Raw genomic sequence first — 13475 nt, forward strand, 5'->3', positions numbered from 1 at the left:
GATTTGGGCAGGGAGTCACCAGGTCAGAGTTAAGCTTCTAGGCAAAACCTCAGCTCTGAGTTTCCTGCTCCTCAAGCATTTTTCTGTCCCAGTTTTCCCGTTTACAAGCTCAGGCTGCTGTGTTCAAACCAGAATGCCTGTCAGCTGCTGGCCCCCTCCCACGGGGCCTCAGGACGGTGCCCAGTGCAGCCCTGAGCGGGCTTTGCGTGGGGCAGGGGGATCCTTCCAGCCATCCCTTTGCCCAAAAGGCTATCAGGGCTCTGCACAGCGAGGACTTGAAAAACGCAGCGTAACTCACAGCAGGGCTCTTCATGGGTACCACGTTCTGGGGCAGACCCGGGGGATACAGGAGGATGCACCCACCCTTGGGGTGTGGGGACGCTTGGGGAGCGCGGCTCTTGCGGTGTCGCCGGGCTGGGAGTGTCACACGCACATTCACACTCACCCCCCCACACACACACACACCGGGGGCCGGCTGTATCCCGGCTCCTCCCCCGCTAAGAGGCTCAGGCAGGGCAGGCGCTGCCCTCGCTCGGTGCCGGAGGCAGCGTGGCTCCGCGCCGGGCACCAGCGCCCCTTCCCCGGCCCCCGGCCGGCCATGCCCCGCTAAGGTAAGGCGGAGGGGGTGGCAGGCGGCACCCGGGAGGGACCGGGCTGAGGGCTGGGGATGCTCCGGGTGGGGTGCGATGGGTGCAATGGGGGTGCGGTGGGCTGGGATGCAGCGGGGGTAGCCCCGGTGGGGCTGCGCGGCAGCGAGCCGTCTCTGGCACCCGCATCAGACCTGGGGAAGGGGCTGGGCTGGCTGCGGGGGGCGACACGACAGCAGACCTGCCAGAAATGCCCGGCAGCCCCGAGCCAGCTGGGCTCCTGCAGCACGGATTAGTGTCTGGCTAATTTCTAGCTGCTGCTTAATTTAGCTTGGGTCACCTAGCAGTGAGCGGGGGCGGGGGGCATTCCCCTCCAGCGCTGCGCCGTGCAGCCCCCCACCCCTTCGCTCCACAGCCCTTTCACATCCAGGGATACGTTTGCAGGTGCTTAGGGACGGGGTTGTGCCTGCTGCACGGACCCACTGGCGTTGCTGGCACAACACCCCAGGTGTCCCCCCCGGTCCCATCGGTCCCGGGACCACTCCCTGCTCTGACCCAGCTCCGAACGCACCACCCAGGCGGTGAAAGCACGACCTGCCCTCAGGCAGAGAGCAGCAGGGCTTTCCCCAGGTTCCAGCATAGCACACCTTGTGTCCAGGCTGTGTTTTGGTGGCATGTTCCCTGGGTCACAACGGTGCTCGTAAGCAGTGCTCAGGACCTTCCCAAGCTGTTGACATTATTAGGACAATCCCTGAGCATGGGATAGGCAATTCCCATAAAGCAATTTGCATTTTGCTGCCTGGTTTGGGAGGGCAATGTTATGTGGATGGGCTGTGCTGGACCAGCTGAGCACCAGCCATAACAAAGAACAGCCCCCTGGCTTTCCTAGGGTAGTTACAATCACGTTATCCTAAGGAGGGTGGACCAGGCATCTCTTGGTGCCTCTGGGAGGACTGGGCTATATAGTGGAGGACCTGTCTTGTAGGCAACATAGAGGGAGAGTTTGAAAGGCCAGTGAGTCTAAAATTGCCTGGTTGTCCCTGACTGCTAAATCCCCCCTGCAGAAGGAGCTGGCAGGAGCTGGAGGCGGTCTTCACACAGCTCTAGTTGTTACATTGGTGTGAGAGTGCTTCTCTCCATAGTCTGAACAAAAGGATGCCCAAGAAAACCAAGCTTATGGGGTTATCCTGTGCTTTACATCAAGATGTCAACTACATGGCTTGTGTTGTAAGCTGACCCCTCTCTCTTCCTTCTCCACTATATGATGGGTCCTATCTTTCTTCCCATGAGGTGAGGGACCGCAAGGTCCCAACAGAGGTGGTGTGAAGGCATGAGATGGTTTTGCAGCTTTGGACTGAGCTTTGCCAAAACTTCAGTCAAAACCTGGATCCCTGTGAAAGCCTGTGCGACCCTGTGCAAGTGTCTTCCCTACCCTGTGTCTAAACTGCCCCAGGGACAGCTGAAGAGGGACAGACAAGGGCAAAAAACAGGATGGCATTTCCCTCCTCTTGGTTGATGGACAAAATTGTTTTTTCACCTGTGGCTTTGTGATCTCTGAGCTCTGCCAATTTCCAAATACATGTCTCTAAATCATGTGTAGTGTTTAAGTCGTGGTGATGGGCAGGCGACAAATTGTCTTACTGTCTTTCTCTTCTACCTGACCTCGTTGAAAGCTTTGTGCTTCTGAAAAAACAGTGTAGGGCCAAAGCCTTTTCTTGGGCTTTTTGGAGTGAGACTGGAGTAACTTCATGAAGTTACAGTATCTCCCCACTGACACCAACGTTTATGAGATCTGAATCCAGGCCAGGGATGAACCTCTTTTCTAAGGCAATATTATTTCTAACTCATTTCCCCTCCTCAGAGCAGTTGATTCATCTCACTCACTATTAAGTTTCCACAGACCGGGGCTGCTGTACAGTGTTTCTGTCTTACGCTTGCTAACTTGTGACTTCGCAATCCATGGGTTGCCATGGAAAGGATTTTGCTGTGATTAATGAAGGCATTGTCAGCTCATAGTTTTTTTTCAAAGCCTTTCCTGGAGCTGCAGAGAACAGCTTCCAAGCCCAGCAGAAAGGGGCAGACAGGACAGGCGGCTTCAGGCACTCTCGGTCCTGGGCACATTTTTGGTTCCCCACACTGACACCATGCTGTCGGGTAGTAGTTGCTGCCTGCACTCACTGCCAGATCAGGTCTGCTGGTCCCTTTTGAGGGAGAGGAGAGATAGGGACTTCTGTTGTTCTCTTGGGACAGAGCCAGAGTTTTCTTGCTCCCGAAGCAGAGTAGGACAAGTGTCGCTGTACCAAGGGGCTGGCAGGATGTGGAGTCGGCGTGTAAGGGAGCTTTGCACCGTGAAATGCTCCTCTGCTAGGCAACGTGCAAGGAGAACCTGATATGGGATGAGATGGTGTGCTTGTGACTGTCTGGTCCCCCAGCCAAACTGCTAGGTAGAGCCAGCAAGCTTCTCAGAACAGGACTGCCCCAGCAGTGCCCATGCTTAGGCTGTCCACCCATCCCCAGGTAGCCCCCCCAAACCCCACTGTACCCAGAGCTGTTCACAAAAACTTAGAACAGTTCTAAGAAGCTCTTCCAGTCTGGATACTGGGAGAGAGCAGATACAAGCAACAGGGCAAGAGGGAACAGCCTCAGGTTGCTCCAGGGGAGGTTTAGATTGGATATTAGGAAAAAATTCTTCATTGAAAGGGTGGTCAAGCACTGGAACAGGCTGCCCAGGGAGGTGATGGAATCACCACCCCTGGAAGTGTTCAAAAAACATGTAGATGTGGTGCATGGTGATATTGTTTAGTGGTGGATTTGGCCTGGGTTAACAGCTGGACTTGATGATTTTAAAGGTCATTTCCAACCTAAATGATTTGATGATTCCCACTTCACAAGGAGAGAACAATGTGTGGAAATCCAATGAAAAAAGTCATCTGAAGTAGGTTGAGTGCCAAATAAATACAGAAAAGTTCAAAATCTAAAGCAAAAAGTCTCTGGGGACCCCTTCATTTGTTGGCACCATTGGCTGAGTCCTCCCCAGATCTGCCCAGCCTGAGCAGCTTGGTACCAACTCCCACCTCAGCCCAGCTGGGATCCAAAAACTGAGTTCTTGATCCCACTGGCAGTTTTAGAGCAATGGCAGAAAAGCATTGAGCTCTTCTTGGACCTCAGTCCTAGCAAGTTCCTTTCACAGCATGTTGGTTCAGCTGCTGCCATCCCCTTTCATGCATTTAACCTGGTGTAATAACCCAGTGTTTACCCGGGGTGCAGGTGACCTGAATACATTTTCTACATGCATGAAAGGAGTTAAAACTTACACTATAGGTTGATTATAGACTTAGGAGCTGCCTTGCGTGGAGGTTTCCACTGCCTGTTGTTGCTGCATAAGCAGCCTGGCCTCCAACTTTAAGATGTGTGGAGGAAGGAGGGCTCACAGAAGGGCATGTCTAAGGTTATTCCGAGTGTTGGGAGAACTGAGGCTCTGTGGAGCTTGGTCTTATCCTCTCTTCCCCATCTGACACCAGGCTGTATGGTGGGAGCTGTGCTGGGAAGGGGCTTCACCCCAGGAGGCAAAGCCACCCACTGCAACTGTTCCTGACTTTGGAAATGGTAAGATAAATCTGGGATCACAGCAGAGACGGAGAGAGGATGGGCCCAATGTGAAGGTTGGCAGAGGGGGACAAATAGAAAATGGCAGGTATCCACAGTGTCTGAATGAAGGCAGCTGTTGATGACACTGTGTAGATGTGAAGACTTTTAGGAATATTATGGTTTAGTCTCATAGTGCTTGCAAGTTGCAGCTGTGAAATACCTTCCACCTGAGATGGCTTTGCAAATGCTGGGCAAGACTCACCTGCCCAATACGCTGAGGCATAGGGAAAAGGTGCTCTGAGCCCTGCCTGGGCTGTGCTAGACTTGGGACCAGGGTCCATCTCTTGGGACCAAGTCCTTGTGTGCTCCCCAGGACATCTGTCATTGTCCAGAGAGCACATTTCATTCCTCTGCTGATTTATTTCGAGTAATCCAAAACAAAAAAAAAAGATTAAACAGATGTCAAAAGGGGAATGAGGATTGAAACAGCATTGTACCTTTGTGAGTCCCTGGTGTAACTGCAACTGGAACAGTGTGCACTGTCCTCGTCCCTCCATCCCCAAAATGATGTAGGTCAACTGGGGAGAATTCAGAGAAAGGAAGGATGGCCAGAGGTCTGGAACAGCTTCCACACAAGGAAGGACTGTTTAGACAAAGGCTCCAAGCTGAAAAGAGATAGGATGAAGGTATGTTCTAGATCCTAGAAGACCATGCTTGCAGGTCTAGGAAAAAGGAGGATTTTCCTTTGCAATATAAAAATTAGAGAGAATCAAATAAAGCTTATAGAGACCAGGCTGAAATCAAAAAGGAGTTCACACAACCTGACATCTGTGGTACTCCTTACTGCAGGACCCTGGGGATCCTTAAAGTATTAATGGGTTAAAAAATGACTAGGACAAATTTGTTGATGAAAAGCCTCTCAAAAGCTTTAAAATACATACGTTAAAGAAGAAAGCTACGATTCTTTGGCTCTAGAAGCTCTTGAGCTGCAAATTATAGTGTCTGGGGGAGTACTATGGAGTAGTGCCACTAAATCTTCACCCTGCTTTTATACTGCTCCCTGGGCATCCTCTGCTGTTCGCTGTCAGCAAACTAGAATAGATGGGGAGCCCACAAGCTGGACCTAGCATGGGCTGTTTTATGCAGAGCTCATGCTTCCATTCACCAAGAGTTGTTCATGCCCTGAGATTCTCCTTGAAACAATTCTTCTGAGATATTTGCCTTGCTGCACTTCTTAGTTGTCATGAAGAAGATAAGGTGTCAGCCTCATCACTTCATTAGCAGTGCCATGTATCATGTGGGTCGAGGAACAAAAAGCCTCTCCTCTTCCTTTTTCATTGAAAATACTTTCATGCCAGCAAGTACAGAGAGGAACTTAATGGAATTTCTTGCAGGCTCTGTGTCAGATCTCTTGTAGACCATTAGGGAATTGCCACAAAGATGGTGATCAGCTAGATCGCTGCTAGACAGAAAGGAATTTGCAGGAGGTTCCCTGTGAATCCCAGAGCTGAGCCATGCTGTTGTGGGGCTGAGGTTTGCTTTGTAAGTCAGCAGGATGGTTTTCCATATACCCAGCGTGTGTTGGTGTGGGGGGTTTTGTATCCATGCCAATGGGAGAGGCTGGGAGAAGAACATGCTTTGCCTCTTGGTGGCACTGAGTTCCCAGCCTGGGCAAAGGTCCCACTGAGCTCATGTGGGCCCAAGGAGCTTCACAGAAACAGTGAAGCTGAAAGGGAAGGGGGGAGCACCCACAAAGCATAACAACTCCCATCATCAGAGACAGGGCTCCCTTGCCCAGCTGAGGCTGTCGGGAGGACGCGCAAACCTCCTGCAGTAGGACAGAGGGGTGGCAGGTGTATGTTGTAGTGAGATGGAAGGAGCCCCGTAGGCCTAACTAGAGTGTGTCAAACTTCTGCCTCCTGCGTCTGAGCCTTTGGGGGGTTTCCAGCACCAGTGGTGTTTGCTATTACATTGTACAAGCCCAGCTATTTCTATCCCGCTTCCTCTCATCCCTCAGCTTGGCTGGATCAGTGCCATCAAGGCCAGCAGATTTACCCTGGGCTGAGATGAACTCCAGAAACCACCACCGCTCCCCCACCCCCTTCCCCAGGGTTTGTCTCTCCTACAGCCTGCAGAATGTTTCAATCTGCAGAAATAAAGGTGGTGGTTATTTCATCTGTAACCTCCGTGCCAGAGCATTCCTCAAGCCCATTGAGGAGCTGCACGCAGAGGGCTGTTGAAGTCAGCAAGATGATCCCCCTTTGCTCTTCAGCTCCTCTGCTCAGCTTCTTGGCTGCCTTTAATCCCAGGGGAACAGCAGAGCCAGGATAACCCAAACTTCTGTGTTCTGTCCTTGGAAGTAAAGCCCAGGAAAAGGTCTGGCATAGCTGGCTTTATGTGGAGCATTTTTATATGCTGGAGAGCTGCACGGGCCCAGAACAGTCTTTGGCACAGACATGAGAAAGCATCGTATTGCTGGAATTACTGGAAGTCCCTGTGAGCTGTTAACAGTGTTAGCGATATACCTCCCAAACATGCCCCCCTGCCAGGCTGGTGGGGCTACAGCATCCTTGACCAAAAAAAAAAAGGCTGGATAAAACTCTCCACTAGTCCTTTAGGTTTTCCTTTCATTTCTGCAGGATTTCAGAGCTACCAACCATCCTAGAACACTTGGGATGCCAAGATACAGCCCACCCAAGGATCAGGATCCCTAGCAAGGACTATTAGATGTTTTACATAATTCAGTAAAGTGGTACATGGAGACATATAAACAATTAATGAGCAGGTCAGCCCAATCTGCTGTCAGGCCAGGGAGGTCTCTCAGAGCAGGTATACTGCAGGGACATCATCCCTCCCATGTAAGAACTCTCTCCTGTCCAGCACAATGCAGGGGAAACATAGTCTGGTGATGCCACCAGTGCTTGTGGTTAAAGGAGCAGGTCCTTGTCCCACAGGGAGGGGAGTTTTTGAGAGTGCAGCTGTGTTAACTCCAGAAAGGCACTGAGATGTTACTCTCTTCACTGCTAAATGTCATGCCTGCACCCAAAGCATCAGGGGGGAGACAAGAGAGCACCCGGTGATCTTGGCCAAATGGCTTGGAGAGCCATGTCAGCTTGGGATGCCAGCATGGGGCAAATCGGGACTGCTGTTCATTCAGGTTACTCGTACCAGTACAGATTAGGGTGGCGGGTAACAGAGGATGAAAGGTGTTTGGGCAACCTTATTGCTGTTAGAAAGAACCCTCTGGATCTCCCCCAATGCCCTGTTATAACTGGGTTTTGTGCAGAGCACACTCCTGTTTGGAGCTGCAAACTAGGTCCTGTCCTCCCAGTACTGAGCTCAGCAGTCAGGGAAGGTATTAAGTGAAAATGGCTGGAACAGAAGTCAAGCTTCTCAGGTGCAGCCGTGTTGTTGAACTCAGCCCAGGGAGTGAAACTTGTCTCCAGCAAACACCGATTCCTTATGTGTAGCTGAGAGAGAATCACAAATAGCAACAGCCACCCCTTTTCTGGGAGGGGTATCCCAAGACACGGCAAAGGAGGGTGGGGATGGAGCAGCTTGTTAAAACTGGCATAAGTTAAGTACCTGATTAGAGCCAACTTGCTCGTCTAGTCTGATTTCCATAGGAAACGAGGCTGTGTGGTCACACTGCCTGTCTCTTTAGATGTGTCACCTAATCATGGTAGTTTGCTGACCAAGTTCCCTTGAAATTTGACAGAGCTGCAGCAAGGGAAATGAAGTTCCTAGACACTTCATGAAAATACATAGGCGAACGTGGGAGAAATCTAGTGCCCCGCAGCATGCTGCCAGCTCCTGTTGGACACTGGCCAGCCCAGGTGGGGTGTGAAAGCTGTTCTGGATGCTCCATCTGCAGAAAAGGCTTCTTGGGGGGACTACACCCTATTGACCATCAATAAATAATTGGAGTTTTGTGGTTGTAAAGAAGGCTTTTGTTAGCTTTGCTGCTCACAGGGAATTCTGTCATTATTTTTGGCCCTGCTCTTCACCAGGTGGGAACTTGGCATGGAGTAAAGTCACTTTACCTCCTGGAGCCCCCAGTTCTTTCGCCCATCCAGGCTGTTTGGGGCTGCAGTGACTTTTACTTTATGTCTGTGCAACACCTGCCAAATCATAGAATCATAGAATGATTTGGGTTGGAAGGGACTTTAAGGATCACTTCGTTCCACCCCCCCTGCCCCGGGCAGGGCGCCCTCCCCCCAGCCCAGGCTGCTCCCAGCCCCGTCCAGCCTGGCCTTGAGCCCTGCCAGGGATGGGGCACCCACAGCTGCTCTGGGCAGCCTGGGCCAGCGCCTCACCGCCCTCACGGGGAAGGGTTTCTTCCCAGTATCTCATCTAAATTCACCCTTTCATACGTCCTTTATTCTAACTCTGCTTTGGCAAAGACCTATAAGCATGACTTCAGCTCAGCCAGATGATGCCCTTGACAGCACGGAGCATCCCATGCGCTGAAGAACACTCAGTGACTCAATATGCTATCAAAACGTGAAGAGCAGCAACCAGCCCCTGTGACTCAGCTTCCCCAGCTGAAAAATTAATAACCTTTTGCATGTGCAGCCAATGAGTCAGGGAGTGCCTGTCCCCCTCTCACCAGGCTGTTACAGGGCCGATGTCCCCCGGCACTGCCTCCAGCTGCCCTCAGGGATGCAATGGTGACTGCACCAAAGGCACCTGGCAAGGGCAGAGCAGAACTCTCTCCTTAATTTGTACAGTCCCTCTTCAAGCCAAACATCCTCTGGAGTCATCAGCAGTCTTAGCAGGATAAAACAGGGCTGGTATCTTCTGATTTGAACCCACTTAATCCTACTAGTCCCTGCATTTGGAAGCTGACCCCAGCCTCTCTGAAGGGCCGTCCTGAATTTTTCCAGGACCACGAGAGATAAGAGGATAGTGTCAGGGCAGGCTGAGGGAGGATTTCACTGAAAATCCCAGCAAAGGGGTTTCTGCTGAGAAAAAAACCCCACAGGATTTTAACAGCTTGCAGAAGCCGTGCTCCAGCCAGCACTAATAGCACTGGAAGGAAAGAGACCGCACAGCCCAGGCCAGACCATTAGGGACCAGCAAGAGTAGAGGGTAAAACAGCTGCTTATTAGAACAATTTAAGGACAGTAAAGAGCAGGGGAGCTGCCTTTATTAAAGGCATGTTGATCTGGAGTCATAGGCGCAGCCTTGGGTGTCTGCAAGAGGCACATTGCACCTTCCTGGGTCTCCTGCCTGACCTTGGGGAAAGCCATGTCCTCCCTGCCTCAGTTTCCCTCTGTGTGAAATGAGGGTAGCATCATCTCCTCCTCCATAAGTAGGCTGGGGTTCGTGTGTGTTGTGGTTTAACCCCGACTGGCTATGAAGTGCCATGCAGCCGCTCGCTCACTCCCCCGCTACAGCAGCGTGGGAAGGAGAATTGGGAAGAAAGTGAAACTCATGGGTTGGGATAAGAATAAATTAATACTTGAAATAAATTAAAATAACAACAACAGCAACAATTGTAACAAAAAGGAGAGAGAGGGACAGAGGAATAACACACACACACACACACACACCCCCCATCAAAAAAAAAACCAAAAATAAAACCAAAAAAACAACAGCCCAAGTGATGCACAATACAGTTGCTCACCAGCCACTGACTGGTGCCCAGCCAGTCTCCAGCAGCAATCGGCACCTCCCAGCCAGCTCTCCCCAGTTTACATACTGAGCATGACAATATATAGTATGGAATATCCCTTTAACTAGTCTGGGTCAGCCGTCCTGGCTCTGCTCCCTCCCAGCTTGTTGTGTACCTGCTCACTAGCAGAGCATGGAAAACTTGAAAAATCCTTGATTTAGAGTAAGCACTACTTAGCCACAACTAAAGCATCAGTGTGTTATCAACTTTATTTTCATACTAAATCCAAAACACAGCATTGTACCAGCTGCTAGGAAGAAAATTAACTCTATCCTAGCTGAAACCAGGACAGTGAGGGAATAACAGCATAGTAGCTTGCTGGACTGAGTACTAAAACAGTGGCTGCAGTAAAGACACTCTTTAATGAACCTTTCTGTAGCAAGCAGCAGTGGGTTAGTAATTAAGTTATTGGACTGCCATTAGTCTGGTGTTCAGATCTTATCTCTGCCATACGTTGTCTGGGTAGTGGCAGATCATCTAGAGACTGTTAAAAGGGAGCACCTCAAGGGTGTTTAGAAAGAGCCCAAGTACCTAAATCACTCTGGAACCACTTCAGGAACAAGCTCCAGTGTGCCACAGGACAAATCACCTGATACCCCAAAAATGTCCTTTTGAGACCCTGGACCCAGACTGCAGTGGGTGCAGCGCTCCTTCTCCTGCCCTCTGGCTTGGAGCAAGGCCTATGGTCTTGTAGGTTGATGAGATAGAAAGCTTGGAGGGCCAAAGAGATGATCCAGTCCAATCTCCTTCATAACATGGCCCAGTTTTTCCTAACTGGAGCCAGTAAAGTAGGATTGGCCAGAGTATATACCTAGGGAATATATCTATCTTTCTATAGGAAGTGTATATATAGACATGTACAAACCTTCCTTTGGATCTTCATGGAGTTGTTCTCAGGTGGTAGGTGCAGTCTTTGCAGCTGCCTGAGCAACAAAACCAAAGGATTAAACCTGTGTCTGAGCTAAGGGCTAATGGATGTTGTTCAACTGCAGGGCCGGCAGAGCCCAGATGGCTGGGAAGGTTGTTGCCTCCTGATCCTGGCCCAAAAGAGAATGCACTGCACAGGAATCTCCTCCCAAATCCATGCACACATTATCAAACACACCAGCCTGGAGCTGACCACCGTCTGTGTGTATACCTTGCTCTGTCAGTGACAGGGGTTGAGCAGCCCATGAAGGACCACATCTGTGGTGGCTCCACCAACACTTGTTGGTGCTGGTCTGCTCAGCCTAGGCTAGTTGGGGTTCCCTGAGCATGGGTGGGCAGGATCTGAGCTCTGTTCTTGGCACAGTGCTGGGTGGACATCCCAGTGAGCTCAGGACCAGCAAGGGGACTTCCAGGACAGCCCAGCACAGTGAAGACAACCCTAGTCCAAGGAGTCTTGAGAGCACATACATGTGCTAAATCACCCTCAATTTCAAATATAGGCTTTATTTTAATTTTTTATTATTGTGTGCCAGGCCCCATGTGCAGGCCCTAGCAACACCAGCAGTTCATCTATGGATAAAGAAGAGATGAAAACAGACTGCAAACACCACGTGGTAAACCTGCAAGTGCAGCATTTTGCCTAGATCAGCTCAGCCTGCTCGGTCTGGATTATGCTGAAATTACACCTGGCCTTCTTGCAAAAGGATACTTTATTTGATTAATTACTGTGGCTGTTGAAAAATACTCAATTGCCGGTAGAGGCTGATGCACAAAAGGAAATTGGCCTCCTGAGGAGGCTGTGCCGAGTGCTCCGCGGCGAGCTGGGATCGGATGCCGCCGTGGTCCATTGTTCTGCTCTGGCTACGTGAAAGCACAGGGAGGGAGAAAAGGTCAGGGCTTTTGTTAACTCCTCTACCTGCCGGGCTTTTCGGGGGGATTGAATGCAAGGCAAATCTATTGAACTTCCTCCTGGACACCTGAAAAATTGATGCCCGTTTCCTGACTACTCTCAGATGAACAGAGGCTGCGTATTAGTTCTTTGACTTTCCAGAGGTAGGAGTTCTCCATGGGTTCTTGCTTTAATGTAACCTGTTTGGCTGGGGCTCATTCAGTTGAGGTGTTTCTCTCTGTGGCACTGCTACCAGGACCCTTCAAATAGAGGTTTGAGGGCCAAACCAGTCCCACAGAGTCAGCTAAGTGGTCTTGACACATTCCCAGCTGCTCAGGGAGCATAGGGATAGAGAAAGGAGGGGGCATACAGATGACAGCAGTCACCTCAGGCCTCCTCTGCAATTTATGGACAGAAATAATGCTGACGTTTCCAACAGATGGAGTGAACCAGGCCTTGGAGGCACCTGTTTGTCCCCACAGTCATGGAGGTGATCCTGGCTGACGTGATGAAATACAGTGTCTGCATACAGACAGCTCAGTCCCACTTTGGGCGTCAGGTGGGACTTGGAGCACACAAAAAAAGATCGAGAGCCACAGTCACCTAAATGACAGCATAGTCACAGGAGAGGGCACAATGTGTGCTGATGTGGCATAGAAAGCCACAGCAAAGAGGTATGCTAATGGACTCCCGTCCTAGAATTTTCACGCTTCTGCCTTACTCCGTGGTCCCCAGACTCGTGTGAATAAACACCAGTGACAGATATTAGCTCCCAGCTCCCTTCTGATCCGTGCACGTGGCCAGGAGGAGCCAAGGAAATGCTCAGGCATTGCACCGTTCCTAGGTAGTAAGTGCATTGCACAAGGGGTTCTTGGCTTTGTGGAAGCTTTGACTTTGGTCTGGAGCTCTGTTTAAAATCACACCCTGACGTCTGCAGTGTTTTGGGGTTAGTTTTATTTTCTTTAATAGTAAGACGTCCTGTGAATACCTGGTGTCAACTCAGTGTTGCGCTCTTGCACCCTCAGTGTAGCCAACTACACGTGCAGTGTCAGCCTCACTGGGAAATTGTCGATCTTTTCCTAATGTGAAATATGAAAGAGTTTGGGTGACTCTGTGCGGGGATTGGTACTGACATGCAAAGGACCAAACAAGCTCTGAAATCCTCTAGCTGCAGTTGAGTCTTCGTGGTCCTTTCACCGACCAACCGGTGTGATGCTTTGCAAAGGCAAACGGGGTGGCACAGCCTGGAGCTGTCATCGCGGGCTGTGATTAATGCCTGCAGCTCCTGGCGGAGGAAGGCACAGAGGATCATATTCCTTTCACTGCTGTCTTTTAAAACCCTTCACACCCAGTCTCTGACCAGGTCACCACCTTGGAATTTTGTGGTGCCCTGACTCTCAGCTTGTGGAAAATGGCACGGTTGCATTGAAGTCAGTTGTATCTCAATTATTTCATATCACTGGGGGTCTGGCCAGAGGTTTTTTTCAGCTGGGTCAAAAGAAACAGCAGTGTTTACATTTTCAGCTGATCTGTAGTCAGCCTGACCAACGAGGAAAGTTCAGAACATGCTTTAAGTGCTCAGTTTTCAGGGAGAAGACAGATTTTTCAGAAGACTTCAGTGCTACCTGAGGTCTGTTGAAAATCAGGCCCTGATTTTGTGTGCTGAAGCCTTTGGCTGGAAACTATCTACTGCACAAGCCCTGACTCTTCTCTGTCACTCACACTGAGTAGATTACGTGCTATTTATTGGTGGTTTCAGTTACGAGCATCATTTCCCTAGGTTTCAGTTGCACTTGCAGAATGACAG

General features: G+C 50.4%; 1 protein-coding gene across 5 annotated transcripts in view; it reads left to right on the plus strand.

Annotated features, from left to right (window-relative positions):
• Nucleotides 1-515: 515 nt before the first annotated feature.
• The window catches only part of MYO7A (myosin VIIA), a 108150-nt gene continuing 95190 nt past the window's right edge, over nt 516-13475 (plus strand). For 3 of the 5 annotated variants that reach the window (XM_056328324.1, XM_056328327.1, XM_056328326.1), the window contains exon 1: nt 523-611. The gene's annotated coding sequence lies outside the window, so the exon portion shown is untranslated. Of the gene's footprint in view, nt 612-13475 lie in introns of all 5 variants that reach the window. The other 2 variants (XM_056328325.1, XM_056328328.1) reach the window with 2 other exon arrangements.

The sequence above is a fragment of the Falco biarmicus genome, chromosome 2, assembly GCF_023638135.1.
Source record: "Falco biarmicus isolate bFalBia1 chromosome 2, bFalBia1.pri, whole genome shotgun sequence".
In the NCBI taxonomy this organism is placed as follows: domain Eukaryota; kingdom Metazoa; phylum Chordata; class Aves; order Falconiformes; family Falconidae; genus Falco; species Falco biarmicus.